Below are 13,406 nucleotides of genomic sequence, written 5' to 3' on the forward strand. Positions count from 1 at the left end.
GGGGAGAGTTAGAGTGGAGGGAAAAAATCTAATTCGAATCCCTGATCCAAACTTGTATAATCCCTTGATTTAGGTAAAAGTCCTTCCATCCCAAAATAATGGTTTGGGATACTTGTTAAGTTTTGATAGGCCACATCTAATTTTGATTAGCTAGTTTTATTTTCAGCTTTCCATTTTGATTAGAAAGATGTCATTTTGGAATGGTTATATACTGATTGATATTGCCATGCGTGCAAGGATTGTGAATGGCTGACATTCATAGTTGTATAAATTCCCTCTTCTCTCTCCTCCTATCCAGTTGTTTGCTTCCACACAACCAAAAATTGTAAGCATGCACACAGCTCCCAAACCTGGAGCTGTCCTGCCCAGTTTTAGGCTATATTAGCTTCATTGGCTCTCAATATGCTAAGCTTTTTTTGCATTTGCGGGGCTTGTTGTGAACCAGTCCTATCTGTGTGTGTGTTGTGGGGGGCATACATAATATATCTTTGAATAGCCTGGTTTCTTTTCTTTTTTTTTAATCAAGAAGTTGTTGGGAAAGGGATTCGGGATGCAGGAAATAATAGGTACTTCATTATAAAGCAACAATGTTTTCAAATCTGAAGGAATAGGGAATGTTGTTTTATGCTGATGATCAGTTGTTACTTGTCCTGCTCTGCTCCAATTTGTTTCTGTGTGGCTGCAAGTTTTGCCAAAGTGACAACTAATGACCAATGCTTATTCAGTGATGGCTTTTGCGAGAGCCTGGGGCAGTGTCTGGATCATAATATCAATCTTGGGGTCTGTGGTAAGGACTCCCCATGCTGCCAAAAGTGATCAAAGAGGCCAGATGAAAAGAGACTCACCAATTTGCATTTGCTGGAAATGCGAGAAGAATCAGGGAGATTCAGGTAGCCTAACAGATACAATACTGCTCAAGGGCACACACTCTTATCTTTGGTCTCCTGTCACCTCCCAACCATTTCTATAACTTTTGAAGCACCAGAAAAAAACATGCAAAATCCTATTTGGTCTAAGATAAGTGCTGTGTTTGCATAACAGAGCACCAATACCTCTTTGGTGCCTTCCTTAACCCTCTGGTTGGATTAGGGTCGACCATAGCAGAGTCAGGAATGGGCAGTTCCCATGGAAACAAGATCAAGATTTATGCACCTGCTCCCAATTTCTGTTGAAGCCATTTAGATTAGGTAGGCCTTGGCCAAAATAGGTAGGGGTGTGTGGGGGTGGGGGTGTAATTGGGTGGCACCAAACTAAAAGGAATGCTGATTAAAGGGGATTGGGGAGTGAAGGGATTGAAAGGGATCAAAAAAGTGTGTGTGGGTGTAAAAAGGGCCCTTCTGGGTATGATGGTTTTGTCAGTGGGTGGACAACAGATGATTACTAAAGGGGGGAATGAGTTGGTGAAGAGTATTCTGGGACAGAAAAGGCTTAACTTGCTCTTAACCTGCCTAAATGAGCACTTTTATAAACCCACATTGCAGCTTTCCCTACATACAGTAATTAAACACTGAGCTGTTAAACTGAGCTGAGGATTTACCTTGAACTTTACCAAACAAACTACACATGAAGCCTCAACTGAGCTTGAATTGAAGGTGAAGCTCAGACTGTAAACTAACTTTTCTTGTTAAGTCATCACTGTGGGCAATACTACATATCGAGGCCATTCACACAATCAAAAACTGTGTTCTACTCCAGTTTTGGAGCTGCATGTGTTCCCAATTTTTGGTTGTGTGGAAGCACGGTAGGATGAAAACCTGGGTAGCTTTTCTTCCTACCTTGCTTCCACAAAACCAAAAATTGGGAGCACACACAACTCCAAAACTTGGGTAGAACACAGTTTTTGATTGTGTGAATGATCTCATTGAATTATGAAATAAATGAGTAGTACTTGCCCCATACTGTAGAAGTGGTATGTGTACAGATCACAAAATAATAATAATAATAATAATAATAATAATAATAATAATAATAATATGATGATGATGATGATGATGATGAAGAAGAAGAAGAAGAAGAAGAAATAGAAAAAAATAACAAAATACAAAGATCTACAAATTGAAATTGAAAGGCTGTGGCAGAAGACCAAAAGAATCCCAGTAGTAATTGGCGCTCTAGGTGCAATTCCAAAAGACCTTGAAGAGCACCTCAACACCATAGGGGCCACAGAAATCACCATCAGCCAATTACAAAAAGCAGCTTTACTGGGAACAGCCTATATTCTGTGACGATATCTATAATAGCAACAACATTGATAATAAAATTCAGCCATGCCAGGTCCTTAGGAAGGACTCAATGTCTGGATAAAACAAACCAGTCAATAGCACCTGTCTGACTGTGTAAACAACAACAACAATAACAACAACAACAACAACCCCCAGTGAGGCACTATCTTGGCATGGTTGTGGGGCTTGTGTGCTCTGAGGAAGGTGAGAGCTATGCCAGAGGTCCAACCATACTGGACAGGTCTCACCAGAGGAGCCAGACAAAGAGTGCCTCTCCCACCAACAATATGGTGAGACGTAACTTTAATAAATTGATACCAGATCGGTCGTCACCCGGGTCAACAAGGACCACGCCAGGTCCCTGGATATCTGGTGGCAAGTGGGCTACAGGACTCAGGATCTTCAGTTGAGCAACCAGGGCTGGAGACTGCAGGGTTACTGGAAGAAACGTCGCTTAACCGGACAACATTGATAATAAAATTCTGGCATCCCAGGTCCTTGGGAAGGACTCGATGTCTGGATAAAACAAACCAGTCAATAACACCTGTCTGACTGAGTAAACAACCACCACAACTACAATAATATATGAGAGGGACCGAGATGGTGATCTTTGGAAAAGGGCTGGATGGTTGTATTTGTGCTTATTAACCCAGAATCTTGTCTCATTTTTAGCCCATAGCTGATGGGAAGCTGTGTCATGTATGCTGCATCATGGCCTGAAGAGTCATGCTGCTGCTTCAATGTCAGCCTGGCTGACTTCCATTGTGGGGTTTTCACCAATCAAAGAACCACATTGTAATAGTTGCATGGAATACTTGAAAGATTGCTCCCTAATAAAAGCAATATTGTGCCAATGACTAATTTTGTGACTGCATATCCCTCTGCATCAATGCCCATAACACAATTTATGATGCATATTTATCACCCTGGGAAGCCTTATTCCAGAGATAATCATACCTAATGTAATGCACACTGTCTGAGACAACAATTAGGCTGTACAATTATCTGCATTGCAACTGAACTTGATCCAAGACAGGAAAATGTGTGTTTTCAAGGTAGTCAAGAAGCTTTCAAATCATACTCAAATGTGATATCTATCCTCACCCAAGGGGATGGCAGGAGAATGGAAAGGGCAAGTGAACCACAGCATACACTCAGTTTAACCAAGCATGCGCAGGTTGGTGTTTGACCCCAAAAGGTCTGAGATTGTGTGCATGATCCTAGTGGATGCTGCAAGACCACAAGCCTGTTGTGAGTGATTGAATTTTGCTTATAGAATTCTCAGTGGCACTCACAAAGGGCCTTATTCCACTGCCACTTCCCTGCAGGAAAAAGCGGGGGGGGGGGAACTTACTTTTGGGACTGGGGAAGGGGTGGAGGGTTTGTTTGTTTTTTGCAGTCCCATTCAGGAAAGAATGATTTGTAAGCCTCAAGGTTGCCTTTTCATGCAAGGGAAAGGAGGACTGAGCAGAGCACAAACCTGCTTGAAGTAGGCTGCAAGCTGGCTCATATGAATCTCAATCTACCACACAGGTATCTGTGCAAGGGATTCCATGTTTATAAGCACATCTTCCAAGTAAACCTCTCTAAACCTGACACACTTCCTGGATCACAAACTTGAAGTATTAGTGCTTTGGGAAACACTTGTATATTAGATTTCTTTCAAGAATTCCACATGAATTTACAATATAGACTTTTGTGTTCTCACAATCATGGCAGTCCAGGGAAAGAGTTAGCTAGGACTGCTGAGCCCCATGGTGCTGGTTGTGAGAATGCAGATTTCCTAGGCACAGGCAGCACTGGTCAAACCCCAGTTTGATTACCTTCTGTACACAACTGGAGCTCTCAGGAGGAAAGGTCAACAACCTGGATGGCTTTAAGAAGGGTTTGGATAACTTCATGGAGGAGAGGTCTATCCACGGCTACTAGCTGGAGAGCTGTGGGCCACCTCCAGCCTCAAAGTCAGGATGCCTCTGAGTACCAGTTGCAGGGGAGTAACAGCAGGAGGGAGGGCATGCCCTCAACTCCTGCCTGTGGCTTCCAGCAGCATCTGGCGGGCCACTGTGCGAAACAGGATGCTGGACTAGATGGGCTTCCTTGGGCCTGATCCAGCAGGGCTGTTCTTATGTTCTAACAGTGGGATAAACTCTTAAGATGTCTTTAAAGCAAAAGAAAAAAGTGGGGGGAAATTGTGCTCCATTAAGACCATGAATATTCTATTTCTAGTCCTTCTTTCATTGCTCTCATGCAACAAAGTCATTTGGGTTGCAGATTGTACCCATCATTCTCAGAAGAGTGGGCCCACAACATCCCACACCCTTCAAGCCATGCATTTCTTTCTTCCTCTCTCCACTAGGCAGGCTACATGACCTTTGCATGCTGTACTTTCCTTGCAGGACACCATGCTTTCCATTCTCTTGAGTGTTGGGTTGCTGCTAAGAACATACCGAAGAACAAAAAGAGGTCTCTTGGATCAAATGAAGACTCCCTCTAGGCCAACATTCCGTTTCCCACAACAGTCAAAAGAGGACAGCTAGATGCTTCTGGAAAAAAGGCACCAGAAGAGCCTCCTTGTTTGCCTCCGTACCTGCTATTTGGGGGCATAGTGCTATTGAACCTGGAAGTTCCATTTGGCTTTCATGGCTATCTGACTCCCAGACATTCAGAGGTATTTCTCTCTGATAGTCAGTTTCAATGAGGCAGTCACTGAGTCCCAGTTTGCTGATGCCTCCAGATATGCCATCCTTTGTATATAACATGATATTAATCCTGGTCCAAGTACTATACATAGTGACTAACCAAGGTCACTGCAGTCACCTCTGTTGACCATACTTTTGCACACAGCACATAATTAATCTATGGAATTCTTTGCCATGGGATGTGGTGACAGCTACCAGCATGGATGGCTTTAAAGGGGGCTTAGACAGATTCATGGAGGAACGGTCTATCAATGGCTGCTAGTCTGGTGGTTGTGGGCCATCTCCAGCCTCAGAAGCAAGATGCCCCTCAATACCAGTTTTAGGGAAGCAACAACAGGAGAGAGGGCATGCACATACCTCTTGCCTGTGGACTCCCCAGAGGCATCTGGTGGGCCACTGTGCGAAACAGGATGCTGGACTAGATGGGCCTTGGGCCTGATCCAGCAAGGTTATTATTATATTCTTGTGTTCTTATATAAAAGCATGGTTCTTCTTCTGATTTATGTGAACATGCATGGTCTGACTCCTGTTTCAGCCACACCCTTTAAAATGGAGGACTCTTTCATCTACCTTTCTGAAAGTGGGGTAGTCTCAACTGTTCCTGCTCCATGGCCCTGGCAAAACCACTCCTCCTCCTCCTGTTTCTCTCCTGCACACACTCTGGCTGCTGCTCATGCTGGCGTGTAGTCAATGCAAAGCTTATACTAGTTGTGTTCCTTTTTAAATTGCCTTAGAAAATTTTGCCCTATATGTACCACTGCTAAAGGCAAAGTGTGCCATCAAGTCAATTTCGACTCCTGGCGCCCACAGAGCCCTGTGGTTTTCTCTGGTAGAATACAGGAGGGGTTTTCCATTGCCTCCTCCAGCGCAGTGTGAGATGATGCCTTTCAGCATCTTCCTATATTGCTGCTGCCAGATATAGTATCAGTGGGGATTCGAACCTTCAACCTTCTACTTGTTAGTCAAGCATTTCTCCGCTGCACCAGTTAAGGTGTCTACTACTGCTATATTGGCTCCTTGCTGCCAAAGGAATAACAGAGAACAAAACCATTTGAATAGATTAGAATCAAATCTGGGTGATATGAGTGATTCAAATTCAAATTGAATCACCCTTAAAAGGGCAATTTGATTCAAATTTGGAATGGATTTTCAAAATTTGATTCAGATTCTATTCGAGTGCCATCTGGCGCCTTTTTAAAACCATTCAGGCCCCCTGATTGGTTAAAAAGCCACCAAAACAGGGTCAATTCAATTCAAATTCCATTTGAATTAATTTTGAATGTTTAGAACAAATTTGAATCTGATTTGAATTTGAAATAAATTCTCAGAATTCAATTCAAATTCAATTCAAATTCAAATTGAATCACCCCTCAAAAGGGCAATTTGATTCAAATTTGGAATTTTTAAAATTCAATTTGAATTTGATTCAAGGGCCCTCTGGAATCTTTTTAAAATTATTCAGGCCCCTTGATTGGTTAAAAAGGCACCAAAACAGGATCAAGTCAATTTGAATTTGATTCAAATTTGTTTCAGATTTTCAGATTGAATCCAAATCTGAATCAAATTCAAAATAATTTTTTGGAATTTTATTCAAATCTGTAACAAATAATTTTAAAAAATCATTTCATGAACACCTCCAGTTCTTTTATCCAGTCACTGGAATTTCATAGGAATGATGCTTTAAGGGAGTGCTACAATGCTTGAAAATTGCATGCAATTTGTTGGAAAAGCTAAACAGAACAAAAAAAATGAGGTAGACTCACATGAATGGAATGCTGAAAATGAACTAAAACAACAGTGAAGTGAATCAAATGAAAATGGATGACAAATGAAAAGGCAAATATATTTCTCAAGCTCACACTCTTTAGCTGAGACCTGTAGATCCTGAACCAGGATCAGCAGGGGGCATAACCATGAACACATCAGCACTGGGGGTGTGGCTAACTGGCATCTTTCCATTTTGCTCTGCTTGGACGCAATGTACCAAAAAGCACTGGGCTGTGTGTCTTCTGTTGCAGGAATACAAGAAACACTACATTTGCTTCTTCACAGCTATGAATGCTCATCACCTCCTCTTTATTATTTTTGCCATGATGATCTTTCCTGATTCAGGTATGTAATTCCTTGAGCTGTAAAGAGGGCAACCCTTAGAAATGTTACGCTGTAGAGACTGTAAAGATGGCAAGCTGATATCTGCTCAGGCAGGCCATTGGTACATCCAGCCCATTATAGTCTATACTGGCTGGCAGTGGGTCCCCAGGGTTTTTCTCCAACTGTTCCTGAAGATGCCAAGGCTTGAACATGGGACTTTTTGCATGCAAAGAATGTGCACTTCCTCTAATCTGTGGTCCCTCCTGCTAACCTTTTCCTGTTGGTGGTTTCTGCACATGACTCCTGCACACAGCTGCTCAGCTTCCATTCCAAAAGAGCTGACCAGTGGTATTCTATATTTTTTAAAAGATGGCGCAGTGAGGAAATGGCTTGACTAGCAAGCCAGAGGTTGCCAGTTCAAATCCCCACTGGTATGGTTCCCAGACTATGGGGAACACCTACAGTGGGAAGCAACGATATAGGAAGATCCTGAAAGATATCATCTCATACTGTAATGAAGATGGCAATGGTAAATCCCTCGTGTATTCTACCAAAGAAAACCACAGGGCTCTGTGGTCACCAGGAGTCAACACCGAATCGATGGCACACTTCACCTTTACTTTACACAAAATACTCCCAGATTCTGGAGCAGACTGTCATTTCACAAGTAAATACAAGCCCTCGGAAAATGTGATAACTTTTTCAAAATATGATACCTTGTTCCTGATACATTTCAAAAAATATAGAGAAGAGGAATCCTCTAAATCAGCATGGTTTGGTGATACATTTCAACCAGAAGCATTTCTCTGCAAAGGAGTCAATTTCCCAGCCCCTTTGGTGCCATTCCAAAATACTTGACCAGTGGGATTTCTTAAATGCATTCCCCTCCCCCCCCAAAGGGTACAGATTAGAACATAATCCCAACTGCTGGAGTACATTGTGTTTTCACAAATGAATACAAATCCTAAGAAAATATTATAAGAGAAGGGGAAAACATTAAATCAGGAGGATTTGCTGATACATTTCAAGCCAGAAGTATTTCTTTGCAAGAGAGTCAATTTATGCAATTATATGTGATGTACGAGCAAGTCTCCCTTTTCAATCTAGCAAAAAAAGAGTTTTCTCCTTCAAACCTCTCTCTTAAATCCTCTACATGAATGCCTTAGATATACCAAATCTTTCACTAGTCTCTGAAATATAACAAATCTTACAGTAGTTCTTCTTCTTTCCTCCCATGCGCCTTCTCCCTTTCTCAGGCTCTCTGTCTGGGGTCCTTATTACTGGTGATTCAGGGAATCAAATTTGGGTCCTTCAAGAAGCTTTCTAATGTTGACCTGGCCCCTCCATGATGAATTCCAATGCATGATGCGACTCCATGGAGTCCACTTTCTAATATGACAGGGGTTGATGCTCTTTGCTATTTTCCGAGATGAATATTGTGTGTGCAAAAAGCTCACAAACTCACCAGTAAGTTTGATAAAATGTAGATTACAGTTCTACTTCCTCCCTGTTCAGCTTCAAAGCTCACTGGGTGGCAATGAGCAACTACTAGTTTACCTCACAGGACTGTTGTAACACTATCATTTAAAACATAATTAGAAATGTGGGTTCAATAAGGATTTATTATGCATTGTCTTCCCTGTTTTACTCTATTCTGTTGTGTTGTGTGTGTGTGTGTCCTTGCAGGATTCACTACTATAACAAATCAAGATTCATGTATCAGCAGCAATGGGTATTGTGTATATAATCAGTGTCCTCCTAAATTTTCAAACATCGGAAGTTGTGATTCTAATTTTCCTTGCTGCAAAAGGTGAGTACAAATGGATATTTGCTTGGATGTTGAAATGAAAGTGTTGAAGATTCTAGCCCTAGTCTGAATGTTCCCCCTCCACACATGTTCCCTAATTGGGGAGCAGGATTAAGTTTGCTAACCCCATATAACGATGCTGATTTTGTTGCATCTTTGGATTAGGGGTGTGCAGGAATCAAATTTTGTGATTCAATTTGAGTTCAAATTTGAATCAGCCTGATTCAATTTGAGCTCAAATCTTCTGCCCTCAAATCTGGGCTGATTAAATTTGAATTTGAATTGATTTGATTCAAATTTGAATTGATTCAACCTAATTTCCTTTAAAAAAAATATTATTTCTGCCATAGAGAATAATAGAGATTCAAACTGGCCCAGAATTCCCCATGGGTAGTGCCTACGGACACCAAAAAAAAACTTGGGTTGTAGGGCCCCATGAGTGCGAACTACCACCCAACCCACAAAGCAATTCGGCAAATGGGTGAATTTTAAGGAATTTTTATATATTGTAGATATTCAGTTTGTAATGACTTTCTGAAGAAGTCACTACAAACCAAGAATCCACAGTAGATTCTTGGTTTGTAATGATATAGAAACAATTATGCAACCAGACATTTCCTTTACAAGCAAATTCTACATTTCTACCCCTGGCTAGCTCCTCCCAATTTTTATTGCAGCTAGTTAGAGTTGGAGGCCTTATCTAAAACAGGAGTGTGTGTCTCAGTGATTGGACAGTAGCAGACTACAAGGAATTGTGAATAAAATGGCAATGGCAATGCATAGTTATTGAAAAGTGGTGCGTGTGTGTAAAAAAGGACCCTTCTGGGTATAATGCTTTTGTCAAGAGATGCCATTAGGCATAGACCTGAGGGCCCAAGTCCATGTGCCCTTTCTCCTAGAGGGCCCCATGATTTCCCCCAAGGTCTAACCATACATTTTGCCCAATAAACTGCATGTAAAGCCACAACTGAGCTTGAACTGAATGTGAAGCTGGAAACTTTTCTCCATAGTCAGCACTGCAGCCTTTCTCAATTTAGAGTCACATATTAGTTGCACCCCTTTTCAGGACTGGGCGTATCCTGGTGGGCCATGGGCGTATTCTGTAGACACCTAAAATCTTTCAGCACTACTGTATAAACCTCAGCCAGTGATCTAGGTTTATACAGCAGTGCTGAAAGATTTTAGGTTTCTACAGAATTACCTGCCTGGGATTCAGCTCTAGACATGCAGAGTCCTTGATCTTGTGTTGCTTCAGCTTTAGCTACTGTAATCATTAAATAATTGTATAACTGGGTATTGCTTATCCATATACTGTAGTCGGTGTCTATATACATTACACATATCATACATAAGAGATGGAACTGTAATAGGGAGAATATGTAACCACCCCTTATACGTTATGTGGTCTATGACCGTAATAAAGATGGATTGATTGTAATGGGGAGGCAGAGAGGGGGAGATTTTAGAGATGGAAGTTCTGCTCATGGATACTAACCCCAAATCTCAAAACTTCTCACTTCAGCCCTTAACTGATGGGGAGAATGTCCCATGTCTGCTGCATCACGGCCTGAAGAGCCATTGTCTGTTGTTTTAATTCCAGTCTGACTGACTCTACATTGTGGGATTTTCATCAGCCAAAAGAACCACAATGTAATATTTGTTTGGAATATTCTAGAGTTTCTCCTAATAAAAGCAGTGTTGTGAAAAAGATTAACTGTGTGACCCTCTGTTTCATTCTCCATAACACAATTTATGACCCACATAAATTGAGGGGGCCGTGGCATGTCCAGACCCATCTGGAGCCATCATTGCCCATCCCCAGAGCACAAGAAGGGAGAGGAAACTAGAGGTCCAGCTGCTCAGGCCTAGGCCAGCATGGCTCGACAGACCATGGCTTGCTTGTAACAAGAGGAAGACTGGCCCCACCTCTTTGCTATGGCACTGTGTGATGGGGCTGGAAGTGGGTACAGGCCCTAAGACAGACCCTAATGCCTGCCTGGAGGACTAAAGGGGAGGTGGCAGGGAGTATAGAGGAGGAGCCAAGGGAGAAAGCAAGGGAATGACCTGAAGGCCTCATTTAAAGGGTGGTTTGGTCAGGGATGAGTCATTTAGGAGAGATGGGACCTGGCAAGCCCCGAAGGCTCCCAGGGAGGAATGGGGTCACCCCTCTCCCTGACAGGTGGAAGAGGACAAGGGGGGCTGCCAACCCCCTCCCCACCTCTCTGCAGCCTGTATTCGCTGAACAGGAGGCAAGCACAAGAGGGCGAGAAACCACCATATATCACAACAGGTAATCGTGCACAATCATACACTCTCTGCTTGAGAGAACAATTGAGGTTGTGTAGTTCAGTTGCAGGGGTGAGCCCGAATCAATTTTTGCAATTCAATTCAAGCTCAAACTAAATTGCAAAAACTCAAATTGATTCACTGGAAACAGCTGGCTAGGCCAGCTGCCTTGACAAATCAATCTCAAATCATTTGAATCAATTTCAGTGACTTGACCACCATTTTGAGGCCTGTTTTCCCAGCACAATGGGCCTCAAAATGGAGTTCGAATCACCTGAATTGATTCGAATCACCTGAATTGTCTCGCCACCACAATGCTGCCAGGAACCACACAGCTCCCGACGGTTCTCATGAGCAGCAAAAATCAGGCTGAGCTTTCCTAGCCTGGTTTTTGCTGCTTGTGAGAATAGCTTCACTGTGTGTTCAACCGGAGGTGCCATGATGGTGATTCAGGTTTCCATGGAACAGCTCCTCAGGGTTGTGTGGCCTGGGGTGTCTGGGAGTAAAGACTCTTTGGCTCACCCACTCAGAGCTTTGGAGCTCAGTGGGTGGTGACTCAGGCAAACATCATTCTACATGGTAAGGAGGAAGCGAAAAGTCAGCTGGCAACCTCTGAACCTTGTTTATTCACCCAGTAGGGGGTCAGCAGATCTCAGGAGGAGGTCGTATCTCACAGGGGAGGGGTGGCCCACACTCAAGTTATTTAATACAAATGTGCTCAGTGTATATGTACAATGTACAACTTTCTACACTGTATATGTAGAAAGCTTAATAAATTGGGGCCCTGGTTTAATCCATTCCATATGTTTTGTCTTTACTGGTGGGTCTGGGTGCAATTGCCCATTAACGAAAAATGAAACAAATGAAGAGGCAGCAAAACTTCAAGAACAAAATAAAAGAAGAGGAATGTATTTCTCTAGCTCACACTACTGGCTGTATCCCATAGTACATGGACACGAATTGGCAATGGGCATTGCTAATGCACACATCGGCATTGGAGAGGTGGCTGGGTGGAATACTTCCATTTCTTCTCTACTTGGACACACTGTGCCAAACCATATAACACCTGAGAGGGTTTGTGGGCCTTTTGTATAGGAAAAGAAGAAGCACCTGATTTGGCCTCTTCATAGCTCTGAACACTTATTCCCTTCTCTTCATTGGTCTTGCCTTGATGAGCCTTCCTCAATCTGGTATGTCAGTTATTTTATTTTATTTTATTTTATTCTATTTTATTTACAACAACATAAAACAGATTAAAAAGTGAAAACCGGAATACATTTTAAAACCACAGCCCAGTTTAAAAGCTTGGGTGAAAGAACTAATCTTTAGAGACTTTTAAAAAGTTATCAGAGATAGCGAGGCTCTTATTTCAGCATGGAGCATGTTCCAGAGTCTTGGGGTAGCAACAGATAAGGCCCGTCCCTGTGTAGCCACCAGATAAGGTATGTAACTACTGAGGTATGCTACTACAGGACATCCCTTTGAAATGTTATGCTGTTGGGCCTTTTAAGATATGGAGCGGCCTTCTGATTGACTGACTTGACTGATTGATTGATTAAGTGCTGTCAAGTTGATGCTGATTCTTAGCGACCACATAGATAACTTCTCTCCAGGATGATCTATCTTCAACTTGGCCTTTAAGTTCTCTCAGTGGTGCATTCATTGCTGTTGTAATCGAGTCCATCCACCTTGCTGCCGATCGTCCTCTTCTTCTCTTTTCTTCAACTTTTCCCAGCTGCCTTCTATCAAGTCAGTATTTTCTATACTGATTGGCAACATTTCTGTGGGCTTTCAGACAGGATTTCCCCCAGCTATTTCTGTAGATGGCAAGGACTGAACTTGAGACATTTCTCATGGCAAAAATGTGCACTGCCAGAGAGCTATGGTCCTCTGGCTAACCTTTACTTGTTGAATAGTCCTGCTCTTGGCTCCTGAACCAAGCCCCTCTGCTGCCATTCCAAAAGACTTGAAGGGTGGTATTCCACTTTTTTTTTTTAAACAAGGGAACAGAACATAATCCCAGCTGCTGGAGCAGACTGTTGTTTCACAAGTGAACAAAAAACCTAAGACCGTAGACCGATGGGGAGCAAGATGCTGCCGTGAGTGGCGGACGAGCAGGTACAGACCTGCTCTCCTAACTATTAAATATGATAATCAGTGAGTGAAGCTCACTTCACTTCATTCACTTCAATGAAACTCACAGCCCTATTAGTTAGTCTATACTAGGGTTGGCACCAACATTTTGCACAGTGAAATTGAAGTGAATGGTAAAATTCCTGCCAAGGAGAAACATCTGAGAAC

Source organism: Hemicordylus capensis, chromosome 1 (genome assembly GCF_027244095.1).
Source record: "Hemicordylus capensis ecotype Gifberg chromosome 1, rHemCap1.1.pri, whole genome shotgun sequence".
Classification (NCBI taxonomy): domain Eukaryota; kingdom Metazoa; phylum Chordata; class Lepidosauria; order Squamata; family Cordylidae; genus Hemicordylus; species Hemicordylus capensis.